At 43.4% G+C, this 16,539-nt stretch overlaps 1 long non-coding RNA gene across 1 annotated transcript in view; it reads right to left on the bottom strand.

The window, feature by feature from the left end:
• LOC142932981 (uncharacterized) overlaps window positions 1-16,539 on the bottom strand; it is a 285,143-nt gene that overhangs the window by 250,927 nt on the left and 17,677 nt on the right. The gene's annotated exons all lie outside the window — the stretch shown is intronic.

The following is a 16,539-nucleotide window of genomic DNA, read 5'->3' on the forward strand; positions in this document are numbered from 1 at the left end:
GAGCTGAGCGAGGTCCATGTAATGACCTGAAATGATGTGTTGTCTGAGAGAAGCTGTGAAACATCTTTTACTTTGTGTAGAAAACTGAACTTTGTTGTCTTGAAACATTTGTTTGTGTGAAGAAAAACCTCCGAATGTCAAACAAGAGTCTTTTTGGATCAAATTCAGGATCTGTGGAAAAATAATCTCAACTTGTAAAGAGTTGTTTTGATTTGAACAAACTAAATTCACCATCTTTGATCATCGTGTAACAAATGAACAAACTTTGAGAAGTGACGTTGAAACTGGGTCACGGTCACAGCAAAGGCCGTGCTCTTGTCTAAATTTAAACAAAATAAGTGAGACATTTTCTCTCTCCTCTGCAGAGAAAGAGGCTTTGAAAACAATTAATGCAACTAAAATAGCTAAATTCGACCCACCAGGGGAAGAATCTTACTTTATATGGATGAACATGATCATAGCAAAAACAAACTCCAGCTCTGGAAAGAAAAACTAAAATATTTGGGTTATGATTTATCTAAGGATGGCCGATCACTCGATGACAAAAGAAAAGAAGCCATTCTCAAAGCACCAAAACCTAAAACAAACTTACAAATGATGTCATTGTTAGGAATGACTAATTTCTGTAAAAGTTGGGTTCCTAATTACGCTGAATTAGCAAAACTTATTGGATAAAACAGGACTGCAAAATAAACATTTCTGGGAATGACCTGAGGGCAAACTAATATTACCGAAGACCTTATATAGATATACGGCTCTTTTGAGCCATGGGTTGGACCATGTCTCAACAGGTGGGAAGGTATATATGATAAAGAGGATCTTTGCAGGATATGGTTTCAAAAACTATTACAAATTGTTTTAATAGTTACTACTATATACTAGCATGCACTGTATGTGCAAAATATAATCCATTTCAACATACTGTATTTGCATGGATTTCATTGAACTAAACCAATATGAAGGGAAGACATATTGTTTGACAATAATTGACAGATACTCTAAATGGATTGAGATGCTATTACGGAAGCAAAAACTTTGACTAAAGATATAAAGAACATTTTGGAATACCAGAAATAATTTAGTGTGATAAATGATACACATTTTGTAAAATGTAATAAAACATTTGGCTGAGGTATTTGGAATAAACATGAAATATCATTGCTCTTATCACCCACAGTCAGCAGGGTTGATTAAAAGAACAAATGGTACAATTAAATTAAAATTAAGAACACATATCTTGCCAAGCCTAAACCATTTGTTAGACAAGATGAACATATGGGAGAAATATACAGAAAAATGTTAAAAAGAAAATAAATTGTTGTCTCTCCCACTCAGGAGGACTCATAACAAGTCCAATGAACAAGGTTATGAAAACTTGGAATGCACCGAGGTGGGAGGGACCGCTAAGCACACCAACAGCTGTCCGCATAGCAGAGAGAGCATCCTAGATCATTGTAAAAAGGTGAACCAATTGTCCGCAACAAAATAGTGGCACTGATAACTCTTAATCTTAGGGCACCTGTTTCCTCTGGGTGAGTCTGGAAGGACAGGGATTTGAAAGCCTCTGGGGCCATTTGTCTGACCAGTGAAGATACTAACACGCTCAGAGGGGTTAGTGGTGTCTGTAAGAAACAAAAGGGCTCAGTGGTAGAACTAACATCGCGGAAATTGATACATTTAGAGAGCCAGGGCTATGTGGGATAAGGGGAACTATGTTTTGCTTTGCTTTAATAATAATTAGTCCAATATTATGGTGGGAAGTTAGGGAGATAAAATTGACAATTAATAAATACAAAATACAACCACACAAACATTACACGCTGGGAACAATTCTGTTCCGCCTGACACCAGAAAATGATCCAACAGGTTTCAAATGTGCCTTACAAATAGTTTTCTCCTCCTCAAACCAGTGGTGTATAAAGTACCCAAAAGCCATACTTGAGTAAAAGTAAAGATACCTTACTAGAAAATGACTCCAGTAAAATTAAGTCATCTATTAGAATACTACTTGAGTAAAAGTCTTAAAGTATCTGATATTTAGTGTACTTAAGTATCAAAAATAATTTTGTGATATTAAATGTACTTAAGTATTGAAAGTAAAAGTACAAGTAAATGCTGTTAATAAAAAAGCAAAGGGTCAGAATTTTGAGAATTATGAAGTTTATTCTTTTAAGTGCTGTGGCACCATGACCAAGGACATGGAGCTGTGTTGAAAATAATTGGGTTGGCTGTGATCCATCCAGGAGCAACAATGTTCAACATAATATATTGTACATAAGTATACTTTTGCATCTACTATGAACTTATCATCATAATTCTCCGAAAAGCAATATGACACTATGAAGGAGTTGTAACAGTGCGTTTATAAGTATGCTCATTCCGACTAGAGGATGTAGAGGGCAAATGCATAATATTGTGTTCAGCAAAAAATATCCACTTGATGCATCAGGTCAGTGTTTTGAGAAAGGACACCTGCCTTGTAAACTCCTATGGGCCTGATTTGAACACAATAGGCAAAGGTTTTGCTCAAGCTGAATCTGCAATTGGGCGACTGCTACCATCATAACTCCATCTGATCATCCACAAAATGACTCAAATATCAAAACATGATCAATACTAAAGCAGCAACCCAGTCATTACTTGAAACTGAAAAATGTCCTGTTTATCTTCAAAAGAAGTTGGTTTTCAAAATTGCGAGAATTCAGTCTCGCTCTTCTTGGGCTGAAGACTAGTCCTGCGATGCTAACTAGCCTTTCACAGGCCGCTGAGGCAGGTAGAGGTGTGTTCAGCTTCACAGACAGCTTGCGCACAGCTGGGAAGGATTTCCCTAATGCTAACCCTAATGCTGCGCTCTCGCGGCTGCTGTCAATCCTATGGTGTGGTGGCTAGCTAACGTTAGCCAACTAGTGCTGCAATGATTATAGCTAAGATGACTCAAATCAACAAAATCTCACAACTGTCAACACTTCCTCAGCTCACTAACTCGCTAGCGATCCACGGGTGTTGGTCTTCGTCACCACCGTCGTTTGTTTCGGGAGTAGCAGGTGCTTCCATTTCTGCTTCCGTCATGAAATCAGTCATCGTAGAGTGGAATTCTGCTCATGTAGTTGCATGCTAGCTAGCATCCTGGGCATCACTGGGAATCAAAACACCGCCGCTTTGAGAGTACTTGTTTGCAATTGCGCATTAACGTGATTAACCAATGATTTAACTTGCAAGCTAGGACCACTGATTCGCCAAACCTGCTTGCTTGCAGTCTGTGTTCCACCACAGCCCCCGACTTTGGTCTCATGATTCATTTTTTTTCTAAAGATAGATTTGATTTTGTAGCGAGTAACGAAGGTTTCAGGGGAAATGTATCGGAGTAAAAGTATCAGTTTTCTTTGCAAAATGTAGTGAAGTAAAAGTAAAAGTCATCAGAAATATAAACAGTAAAGTAAAGTACAGATATCCAAAAAAACGACTTAAGTACAGTAGCGAAGTATTTCTACTTCGTTACTATACACCACTGCCTCAAACTGCCTAGTAGCAACGATTGTGTCACATCTGTTGCCACCTGTTAACAAAATGCCACCCTGTTTCTCACCCGATGCAGCAAACTATGTAGAACATCACAGACAGCTGATGGATATGGACGATGCCCAGGACTGGCACCTAGTGGTTCTGTGGAGGTAAGCTAAGCAGTGGAGCAGAACTCGTGCCTTGGCACAGTTGGTGAGGTCATTCTATGCATTGCCTATGGATGGCGCCTCCCTGCGTAACCTCCTAGAGACAGACCACGACCATAAAGGTCAGCCCATCTGGCAGTTTCAGTCAGTCTGTGTACATAGATGACATTGGGGTCCCTAGGGGAAATCAAATTGCTTCGGGGTTGGAATCAGTACTATTTTGGTGGGCAACAATACGGTAGAAGGGTCAAGACGGGCTGCTGGCAGGGAGGGGAGGGGTCTGCAAAAATGTTTGGTTCATCTTGATTGTACTTTCATACCATGTTTGAGGAGATTACTGCAGCGATGAATTGATGTTGACATGACTAAACAAACTCCAGTGTACTTACAGATTTCCCAGCAGGATGGTGAGGAGCTGGGAAGTGACGATTACACTGAACTGTAAAGTAATGATGATTCGTGTGTCGAAGATTGAGAGAAGAGACAAAATGATGATTGCAGTGTTACCTGTAGCTGATAAAGACAGTACACATGCTTTTTATTCAATATGTTACTCTTAAGTATAATCCATATAACATTAAAATACATGTGTTCTTGATTATATTCAATTGTTATTGATTTTGATGTTATGCTTTTATGCTTTCACTTATTAAGTAGTTTGATTGGACATTTATTAATTTCTTCATTTATTGATTTATTGACTCATTGATTTATTGATTTATTCATAGATTTTTATTAGAATTTGGGAAAAATCGAAATGGCTAATTAGTATGCGTTTAAATGATTAAGGAATGTTATACATTTAACAAAATCTCATGTCCTCTGTCGTGTTTAAGGCCTGTGTCCTTGTGTGAACTCTCTGGGACACCAGGCATCTTCCAGCAGCTGTTTAGTCTATTAAGAAGCAGTTGACTGCCGAAAGAACACTTCAGCTGTTTGTCCTGAATAAGAATGATGATAAACTTGTAGAAAGCGTCAATACTTACGCAGGGCTGATTTGCGACCATGATTTACGAGAAAGTGACCTTTGTACTAGAACGAATTGTTAAAGTGTCCAGATATGTAGACGCCTGTGTGAAACGCAAAATGTGTGTGTGTTACCCTGTGCCAGCCCACTGCATGTTGTTTACTTCGTATAAATACCAGAGACTTGGAGACAGATCTTCGAGCAGTCTTGATGTACATTTCTGTATGTGAATTAACTCTGTCTCCTTGCAAAAATAAATGTCCAATGATTGATGATTTTTACATCGGCTCGAGTGAATTTTTCTAACAAAAAGAAATCAAAGTTTTGGATGATTCTAGATAATAAACCACATAAACATCATGTCAAAGCAAAAATGTCCAAATCCATCAGAACACTGTATAAAATGAAGGATTTGTTCAATCCAGCTTCATTCTTCATGTCGTATTGTTCACTTTTACTTCATTCATCACTGACTGTGTGCTAGTTTGGAAGCCTTCACATCATGTGCCACATCCCAGTCTTCTGCTGGATCACTGCTACAGTTCTGGAGGATGTGTTGAAGACCAGAGAGGGAGGAGAGATGCCCAAGACCCTGACTGAGATGTACATCCACTTCCTGGCGGTTCAGTCCAAACTGAAGAAGGTGAAGTATGATGGAGGAGCTGAGACAGATCCACACTGGAGTCCAGAGAGCAGGAAGATGACTGAGTCTCTGGGAAAACTGTCTTTTGATCAGCTGCAGAAAGGGAACCTGGACGAGTGCCACACCCGAGAGTGAACCGGGGTGAAGTGAGCCCGTTAGCCATAACCATAGCTTGTGGAGAGGTGTACAGTCATTTTACCCAACTTGTAAATGTGTTACCCAGAGAGAAACTTTCCAAAACCTTGAACATATATTTCCATTCGTTTAAATGCTTTCTCAGGAGACCACCATAGAGTCTAGAGGTTTGTTTTTGGCATATTGAATGACCCCCAATAGACGCCTCACATTAGTGTAGGAATGACGACCTTGCACAAATCCTGTTTGGTCAGGCCTGATGATGGTAGGTAGGATGGGGTCGAGTCTTTTAGCTAAGAGCTTGGCCAATATTCAGTTTTCCACACATTGCAAACTAATTGTTCTATATGAGGAAGGTTCCTCTGGGTTTTTACCTGGCTTTGGTATTAAGACTGTGTTGATTCAGGTAGTTTTTGATTCAGGAAGGAATATTCGTACATTTGATTTCAGAGTGGAATAAAAATGTCTTTGAATACCTGCTATATTTCTAGGGGAAAGCCATCTTTCCCAGAGGGGATGTCGTCTATAGCTTCCTCTATCTCTTTAAATGTAATTGACTTATTCAAAGCCTCTTGTTGTTGTTCATTCATTTGTGGGAGGTTTAAATGTTCTAGAAAGCTGTTTATTTGAGAGTCACTTTGATGTATTTCTGATGTATAAAGTGATTTGTAATAATTAGTAAATATAGCATTAATCTCCTCAGATTTAAAATGTTTTCCGCTCGAGGTTTTCAGACATGAGACAGAGTTATGACTATTATGGTTCCTTAAAAGTTTAGAGAGTAAATTTCCTGGTTTGTTCCCATATTCATAAAACCTTAGATTTTTAGAAAATGATACTTTCTCAGTTTGTTGGGAGATTAAAGTATTAAGAGCAGCCCTTACAACACTCATTTGTTCATAGTTTTCTTTAGTTGGATGTTTGTGCATCTGTTCACAACTTAATAATTCTGCCTCTAGGTTTTTCTGTTCAGATATTATTTTCTTCTTCTTTCTGCTACTTCAGTCAGGAACACTCTCGTCATAGATTTTAACCATTTATTGCAACAAATGGAAATACAGTTAAACATGTCAATCATGGCTCCGCTCTTTGAATGCTCCCCGGATTAGCCAGCAGCTACCAAGCTATGACTGGGAGCACCGAGCAACAACGGAACCCAACGCCAAGTCTGGAAGATGCCCATGTGAAGCATCAGCCGGACTATGGAAATCTATGTGTAGCAGCAAGCATGCTGCAGACCTCTGCAGACATTATGTTCAGAATAAAAGGAGCACGCATGCATCCCAAAGAGGTCATACTACATACATCTTCCAGTGAAACCCAGCCAACCACTTCCAATTGCAGCATTTTATGAACTTATTATTTTCATTTATTATCGTGCATTGGGGTACTAATGGTAGTCTCCCAGGTTGCACTCATAGCTTTTAGAACTACAATTATATTCAATTAAATACATTTTTCTATAGCCCAAAATCACGATCACAAATTATCCTCAGAGGGCTTTACAATCTGTACACATACGACATCCTCTGTCCCAGGACCCTCACATCGGAACAGGAAAAACTCTCCAAAAAAAACCTTTAACAGGGAGAAAAGAGGAAGAGACCTTAGGGAGAGCAACAGAGGAGGGATCCCTCTCCCAGGATGGACGGAAGTGCAATAGATGTCATGTGTACAGAATGAACAACATCTGTGACTCCCAGGCAAACGTAACGTTCGTAAGCTGCTGAGGACCAGCGACCCATAGCTTCCAGTGTAGATGCTGGGACCAGAGCGGCTGCAGAGGTAGCTGCTCCGATGAGGAAGGGGTGCGAGGTGTATAGCTGAGGAGGATGTCCACCTTGTTTGCAGAGGAGACGGAGTCGGGTGGTAAACCAAGACCTTGACGTGGCTTTTCTTTGTCGGTCAGAAACGAGGGTTCGTCTTGCATCGCACCGGGACGCTGTTGCAGGTACCGGGTTATGGAAGATAGAGGACAGAATGCTGTGTTATTGAGATAACAACGTTCAAATCTTTACCTTCCCTGTTAGTTTTTAAATGTTTGAGGTAGATGGAGTACATGTGAGCATCTATGATGATGTCGGAAATAGTAAGATCATGCAAAGGATCGAAAGAGTCAGAGCTGGTTGTGAATTCACCACACCGAGGAACCCATAAAAGCAGTGAAAAACGTGGTCTCCAGTCATGAATCTATGCATGATCCAAAACACCCCAGCCTTAATGAGACACCAGTTTGTGCGCTAAAGGTAATCAAGGGGAGACGCTTATCGTTGCTTCCTGGATGCTCTTCTTTAAGCCGTTGAACAGGAGGTGAATGAAGGAGTTCCCGAGCAGGCTACCTACTGAGGGATCTGCACATCTTAAATGAAACTGGATACCTGCAACACTTGATTTGATGGAAGGAGGTTGGATTTCCAGGATTCTTAACAGTGCACAATGAAAGCACATTTTTTTGCTAGCTGTCTGCAAACCGTTGTAGATTCCCCCAAAACCAACAGAAGGAGCTACGAGAGCAACTGATGTTTCTGTATAGTTGTAGGAGAACGAGATGCCGTTCCAATCATAACGCAACGATATGAAAGACTGAAATATGTTTATCTCAGCATTTGATGCCGAAAAGGTACCATTGCGACAGATGGAATACATGACATAAAGGTATGAGCTATTAATACTTGGAGCGCTATCATCATGAGGGGCTGAGAGTATATCATCAGACCTGTAATTTATTTTATTTTATTTATATATTCAGAGTATGTTTGAAAAGCTATACCTATGCATTATGCAGAATATGAAGGAGGACTACCATGAGGCCCAGTCATGTAGCCCTTCACAATACTTTGACCAGTGGCGGGCCGTCAGGGCCTGCAAGGCCTTCTCTGCTGGCCTAAACAGAATCACAAAGCTATATCTATTTTATAGAATAGAATAGAATAGTACTTTATTCATCCCCAAGGGGAAATTTGTCTGTGGCAGCAGCAAACAGGGTTACACAATAGAATAAAAATATTAAGTGTGTAAAATGCACAATATATACAATATAATAAAATAAAATAACCGAGCAGGACCTATTAGATTTAAGAAGATAAAGTAATACAAATGCACAGTGTATACACTAAGTAGAATCGTATTAAATTAACTAAGTAGGAAAAAATAAACAAAACAGTAGTGCACAAGATCACCAGCAGCAGCAACAACAGTGTAGCATTGTTATAGTCTTGTGTTTGATTTGGCCAGAGGTGATTTATTATAGAGTCTAATGGCAGAGGGCAGGAATGTTTTCCTGTATCGGTCCTTGTGACAGCGGAGCTGAATCAGTCTGTTGGAGAAAGTGCTCCGCTGTCCCTGCAGTAGGTGGTGGAGAGGGTGGTCCGGGTTATCCAATATGGACAATAGTTTCTTCAGTGTCCTCCTCTCCACCACCTCTTCCAGATAGTCTTGTTTGCAGCCAATGATGGAGCCGGCCTTCTTAATCAGTTTATTAAGTCTGTTGGTGTCTTCGGCTCCAATGCTGCTCCCCCAGCAGACTACGGCGAAGTACAGTGCACTGGCCACAACAGACTGGTAGAACATCTCCAACATCTTGCTGCACATGTTGAAGGATCGAAGTTTCCTCAAGAAGAAGAGTCGACTCATCCCCTTCTTGTACACAGCGTTGATGTTGGTCTTCCAGTTCAGCCTGTTGTCGATGGAGACACCCAGGTACTTGTACTCCTCCACCATGTCCACGTCCTCTCCCAGAACTTTCACCGGTTGTGGAGCCGTCGTCTTCCTCCTGAAGTCGACCACCATCTCTCTGGTCTTGGCCACGTTCAGCCGCAGGTGATTTCTACCGGCCCACTCTACAAAGTCAACCACTACTGTCCTGTACTCCCCCTCCCGTCCGTCCCTTATACACCCAACCACTGCAGAGTCATCAGAGAACTTCTGCAGATGCCATGACCCTGAGTTGTACTGGAAGTCAGTGGTGTACAAGGTGAACAGGAAGGGAGACAGGACAGTTCCCTGTGGGGCTCCAGTATCACTGACCACCGTATCAGACAGCACACAGCCTAGTCGGACAAACTGTGGTCTGCCTGTGAGGTAGTCAGTGATCCAGGAGATGGTGGATGCGTTAACCCCCACCACCCGCAGCTTCTCACTCAGCAACACTGGTTGGATGGTGTTGAATGCACTGGAGAAATCAAAGAAAGTGATTCTCACAGAGCCACCGGTTCCATCCAGGTGCGACTGAGCTCGTTGCAGCAGGTAGATGATGGCGTCGTCCACCCCCACATGAGGCTGATATGCAAATTGCAGAGGGTCCAGTGAGGATTTCACCTGCGGTCGAAGGTGGGCCAAGACCAGTCTCTCCAGCACCTTCATCACATGAGATGTGAGGGCAACTGGTCGGTAGTCATTGAGGCTAGATGATGTCGTCTTCTTTGGTACGGGAACCAGGCACGACGTCTTCCACAGCACCGGGACTTCCTCCTGCTTCAGGCTCAGGTTGAAGAGGTGTTGAAGGACATTAGACAGCTGGATGGCGCAGGTTTTCAGGACCCTGGGGCTGATGCCATCAGGTCCCGCAGCCTTTCCTTGATGGAGTCGCTCCAGCTGTTTTCTCACCTGGCCAGTCGTCACAGAGAGGGGGGGAGGGGGGTCATAGTGTCGGTGGTGGCAGAGCCCTTTGAAGTGGAGAGCTCTGAGTCCATGCAGCACACCAGGGGGGACAGAGGGGGAGGTGTTTGGGAGGTGTGGTGTGTGGAGGAGACAGATGAGGGCTCTGAGCTAAACCTATTGAAGAAAGAGTTTAGCTCGTTGGCCCTCTCCAGGGAGCCCCCTGGTTGTCTCCCTCCAACCTTGAAGCCGGTTATCTGCTTCATTCCAGTCCACACCTCCTTCACGTTGTTCTGCTGGAGTTTGGCCTCCAGCTTCCTCCTGTATGTGTCCTTGCACTCTCTGATCTTCATCTTCAGGTCGCGCTGGACTCTCCTGAGCTCGTCCCTGTCCCCCGACTTGAAAGCTGCTTTCTTCTTGTTAAGAAGAGCTTTCAGGTCACTGGTGATCCATGGCTTGTTGTTGGGGAAGCAGTGTACTGTCCGGGATGGTATGACGGTTTGTTCACAGAATTTGATGTATTCTGTGATACAGTCCATCATGCTGTTGAGGTCTTCCCCATGTGGTCCACACAGCACACCACAATTTTATAATTTAATAATTTTTCTTAAATACACTACATGTATTATAATTTATAAAAATATTTTTCCCATTATCTTATTTTCTCATTGACCAGCTACTGTCTTCCTCAGTTGCTCTGCTTGCAGTGCAGCTTGTTTTAAGTAGAGCTTTTATCCAATCAGATTTCACCTCTGTGTCTCTAGGTAAGAACAGAGCCAGAGGCCTGCAGAGTCTCAGGTGCATCCAGTGCAGTTTAAGTGAATGGGGACGATATTGTTGATTGTCATAGTGTTCAACCAATCAGATCTTTAGTTTGACATGTTGGGCGTATTATTTGACGTATCAGAGCCTGTGCGCCGGCCTATAATGACTTCAGCATTACATGCCGCTCAGTGTCCATGTGTAGCTCTGCCGCGAGGTGCAGAGTGTGCTGTGATTGGTCAGTGGGCGAGCACGTGACTATCGTGAAACGAAACTTAATAGCAGAGGCTTAGTCGGGTAGTGAATCACATCACGTGATGCAGCTCAGCCAATCAAATATGGGCATTCTGACCCGAGTGAGATGTACCATGACAGAGGGGGCTGAGACGAGGAAAGACATTGCAGAGCAGTACGTACTATGTTCAAGTTGTGAAAGTAAAATCCTATGATACTCTCTTTGGGTCGTGGCTTGTCATTAAGGAATGATGTCGGATCCCACAGCCAGACCAGCTGAGAACATTATATTTTCCTGAATTTAGGCTTTTGCATTTTCTAAATGCTCTAGCGTTATTCAAACAACTTGTACCGAACGGTTTGATACGAAGATGTACATAGTTACAGCCTTAAAAATGAATAATAGCTGTGGTGCCATCATGTGGTTATTAGCTGGTATTTCAGCTGCAGGACAGCAGTGAAGGCCCAGGTATAAAATGCACGGCCCGCCACTGACTTTGACCAATACTTGTCCACTATTTCTGGTTCTTCAGAGCAGATAAAGGTTTTTACAGACATGGATACTTTTGGAAGAAAACTTTGAACTAGACCAGTAATTCAATTATTAACTAAACAATGATTGGATATTCTACTAGTTCTTTCCAAATCTGAGACTTTGACAGGTTTATGGTTTATTCATTTCTTGACACGAGACGAGTTGAACGCAGCAGAATTTTCACCAGCGAGGATTTGATTCCTTAGCTGAGGAGAAATTGTAGCTGCAGGTGGAAAGAATGGCTCCAGTTGGAGCTGTGGGGACTGCATTACCCAGTGTTCTATGCGGCATGACGTCAATAGAGAGCGCTCCGGCTTCCTTAGTAGCTCACCGGCCAGCTTTCGGGTACTTCTCAAGTCTTAATTGCATCCCCGTTTCCCTCACTTGGGTCCTTTCCTTGCGTCTTAGTCCCTCCCACCAGGGAGGCATGATTTCCTCCATGCCTCCCTGGTGGGAGAGAGGAAACGAGGAAATATGTTTTAAGAGACATGAGACGTCCTTTCCTTCATTGCGTCACGTGAAGCGACGTCTGTTTCTGATGACGGAGGATCAGCTGATCACATCTGGATCAGCTGTCAGTCGGCTTTAACAGCTGGAGAGACTTTTGATAAGTTTGTGTCTGTTCACATGATCACTGTACTTAATAATAGTAACTAATAATACTTGTAACTAATAAAGACACACAGTAATCATCAGTGTAGAGGTGTTTCTCTGTGTAGTCTCTTACCTCTTTAACAAACTGTGTTCTGTTTATAAGCGCAGGATCATTTCTACTGGCAGAATGCGTCTGTATACGTTTTGAAATTCAGATTGTGACGTCATTATTAATTAACCCAGAATATGATTATGGTTTCTCTTGAATACTAAAATAAATGTATTAGGCTAAACTTGGTAAAAAAAATATTCAAAATGAACAGGAATTACAATTCAAGCGCATAACCTGTTAATCCTGCAACACACTGATCAAGACTTAAACAGGAATTAAATAGAAAAATCAAAAATTAAATGAATAGATCGGTCCCATTGTCATCAAACGATGACAGTATTAACTGACATATTAAAAAGAGACATTAAATAAGTTAAAAACATGAGTAAGAGTTACTCGTATTTTAGAATAAATTCAACTTGTTGCTGACTGATTCTGACAACCATATGAGTTATGGCTTTGGGACGATAAGGAGGGAAGAAGAAAGCAAGAGTCTTTGCTCTACTAAGCGACACCTGTCCTAAACCATTATCATCATGCAGAAATCATCACAAACGAGTGTCGCGATCTGGGAAGCTCGTCAAGTCGTTTAGGATTAACAATCAGCAATCAGCACAGATTACAGCTCATGAAAAAAAAAAATAAAAATTCTCCCTGCTTCGGCAATTAGGACATCTAGCCGATCTTAAATCAGCTGTGTGTGTGTGTGTGTGTGTGTGTGTGTGTGTGTGTGTGTGTGTGTGTGTGTGTGTGTGTGTGTGTGTGTGACGCAAAGCACTGCTGAAAAACTTGTGTTCCGGCAACTTCCTTCCAACCACTCCACGCTCACTTCTACTCCAACTTTCACATTCTGTCCCATTTCCCCCACCTATTTGCTATTCCCCCGGAGCTTCTTAAGTAGCAGCACGCTAGCAGCTGATCCCTCAGGCCGACAGTCTGGCGCGCGGCTAGCGACTAAGTGTCAGTGTAACAGATGAGGCCGCCGTCCACACTGACCTGTTTACAGACACTAAAGGCTAGGGGCGCGAAAGCCGCCCCCATGATAAATCGTTTGTCCGCAATGGCTGGAAAGATGAACTGGTGGCAAATGAGGACCAGCCACGGGCCCATGTTTGTTTAATCAATACATCCAACAATTCCTTGATCAATTTCATACCATCAAATGTAGATTATATAGATATTTGGGATGTTAAAAAGAAACAGTTTAAGTGCAGCAAAATGTATATCCTTCAAGTTACAGTATATATATATATATATATATATTATAAAAATAATAAGTAGTGGAGTAATGGAATCCATTGATTCAGTTTTCCCATGGCAATCATCTCATAGTGTGCAGTTGAAATAGAAGACGCCCAGTTCGGTGTCATTATTCAAATTTTAAATGAAAAAAAAGCCTTCTAGTTTAATATTTGAATTAGAATATTAAACTGATAAGTCGGACCCCCTGAGCGGCTTTACAGCTCAGACAGAATGGCAGGTGTCGGGAGTGAAGATGGATTACTCCGAGGTCTCAGTGCACTTGGTAGAGAAGACCGGGTGAGACATACAGACAGCTGTAAGGTGATAGGTGATATATATTACACTATAGTTTGCGATGCACGGACTCTTTCAGAAGTAGTAAACAAGAGACAAGAGGATTGGGGCACGGAACATATCAAGAATGCTTGAGAGCGTTACTGCATTATGTTCCATTATATTTTTATAATTTGAATTGTCACATGGCGCCTGAATTTAGTGTTTTCCTTGACAAAAATAAAGACGCCATCAATTGTTACAGAAAAAAATCACCAGAATGCAGGAAATTAAGTGTTTGACGCCTTAACATTTTCTGGGGGTGCTCCCCCAGAACCCTCCTGGCTTAAAATATGTGTCCCCACCAGAGTTTTATCTTTAGCCAGGCGCATTCTAAAAGAGGCCTTTACTAAGTAGCCACCAGTGTGGATCAAATCTGTAGAAGCAAATGAGTCAGGCCAGCTTCACGCTTCTCATGCCGACTCTTCAAACACAACCAAAAACCTCTGCAGCAACGTAACTGTGAGTGACAGGCCCTGTGTTGTACTCAGCCAGGCAACCTCCGGTTCTGCCGAGTGAAGCGGAAGTGTCTTAAAACTTGTGTTATCTGTACTGACCAGCAGGGGGCGACTCCTCCTGGTGGCAAAAATTAGTCCGATTGTATGGAAGTCTATGAGAAAATGACTCTACTTCTCACTTAATTTATTACCTCAGTAAACATTCTAAACATGAGTTTATGGTCTCAATCTCTAGTTTCAAGTCTTCTTCAATACAGTGTGGTGTTCATTTAGTAAATTATGGTCAAATAGACCATAAAGCATAGTATGCTTTAGAGCGGGCTTACTGTGATTTACAGGTCGCTGCCGCTACCAGAGCCGTATGGCGTCTCTACGTCACTTCTCCGCATTCCAAATATGGTAACTTCTGTTCATTGGTTGCAACAAAAAACAACATGGCGACGGCCGTATTTCGAGATGGTGATGGCGAAATCACCAACTCAAGGCTTCAAAACGGCAGTCCACAAACCAATGGGTAATGTCACAATGACTATATTCACATCTTATACTGTATACAGTCTATTGTACTAAGCCCCTTGTGGGTTCGTCTATTCGTACGATGTGACTAACAAGGAAGTAAGTAGAAGAAATTATTAACACACAAGTTATTAAATAGCGACTGTAACAGGCTTCTGTTACCTCGTGGGTTTCCCTCAGCACAATGACGAACAGTACACTCAAACAGTTGGTGAGGAGTCTAGAGCTGGAAGAAGGAAGCAATACAAGTACCTTTTCTCCCGGTGTGAATTGTCTCTGTTGTACAGCCGTTGTTGACGTTCCTGGGCCTGGAGCAAATTCTTGCGTGACATCCGATCCAGTGTGTGGAGTTTTGCTCGCAGGTCCAGGACGTATTGAATTTCACTTTTACCGGCGCTCGGACCTTCCTCCCAGTTTTCTTTAATCAGCTCGAGCACCCCCCGTGGTTTCCTGCCAAACAGCAGCTCAAAGGGAGAAAATCCCGTGGAGGCCTGGGGGACGTCCTGCACTGCAAACAACAGAGGATCAAGCCATTTATCCCAACTGCGTTCATCTTCGTGAATAAATTTACAGATCATAGACTTCAAAGTCTTATTCAGACGCTCTACCAGACCGTCGGTCTGTGGGTGGTACACACTGGTCCGAATACATTTAATGCCAGTAATCCGTAAAGTTCCCTCAGTGTACGTGACATGAACGAGGTGCCCTGGTCAGTCAGAATCTTTCAGAATTCTGACTCGGGAGATGACCTGAAACAGAGCCTGCGCGACACTCTCACACCCTGCCCCATTAACTTATTAAACCCCGGCTTATCTGTTCCCAAGATTGGTGGGTGCGTAAGGCAGGAGCTAACCGCAACCTTTACACTATGTTTTTTTCCCCTGTATCTAATTTCTACTGACACTATGGGATACTCATGAACATCCCCATGCACACACCTACTTTTCACCCATAATGCCTCCATCAATGCCGCGGGCCGAACCAGGCTCGGGTGAATCATAGACTGTGTACAGCCAGTATCCACCATTGCCTGATGTACACCCCCCTGGATTCTTACCGGAACGCAGTACGTCGCCCCTACACCGGGGGAGGGTGTCGGAGGGCCGGCAACCTGAATCACCTGGCCCACCTCCATCAGCGGAGGAAGTGTCCGGGCTGCCCACACCTCCAACACTCCTGCCCTGATGTTTGAGGGACCCCATTAGGTTGGGAAGAGTGCCGGAGTTTGCTGGGGTCGATGGATTGGGGAACTGAAGGAGGGGTGTCAATAGGGGAGCTGGTAGGGGCCGCGCCAGGAGCTGCGGATGTAGCTTCCTCCGAGGGGCGGCCACCGGCCCGGCTAAAGCCAGCGGGCGACCACTGTCCCCCTGACCACTGAGATGAACTGCCAGGTGGTCCTCTGCCAGGGTGATGGCGGTCCCCAGTGCCGTAGGGCGGTGGTAGCGGACCCATGCCGATGTTCGGGTTGGCAGCCCCCCCACAAATTGCTCCAGGATCACCTTCCTTACCACCTCCTGCGTGCCTCCTGGGGCCCCTGGTTGCAGCCATCTGGTTGCGGCGTCCTTCAGCCGCTGTGCGTAAGCGAAGGGCCGGTCCTCTGGAGACACCCCCAGCCGATCTACAATGGCTTTACGCACGTCCGCGTAACTGTGCCTGGCTGCTGGGGGCAGCCTTAGGGCCGCTGTCTGCGCCTCCCCAGCCAGAAGAGGCAAGAGCCAGACCGCCAACTCCGCCGCAGGCCAGC

This window comes from Anarhichas minor, unplaced genomic scaffold (assembly GCF_050575085.1).
Source record: "Anarhichas minor isolate MPS153535 unplaced genomic scaffold, ASM5057508v1 ptg000058l, whole genome shotgun sequence".
Taxonomy (NCBI): domain Eukaryota; kingdom Metazoa; phylum Chordata; class Actinopteri; order Perciformes; family Anarhichadidae; genus Anarhichas; species Anarhichas minor.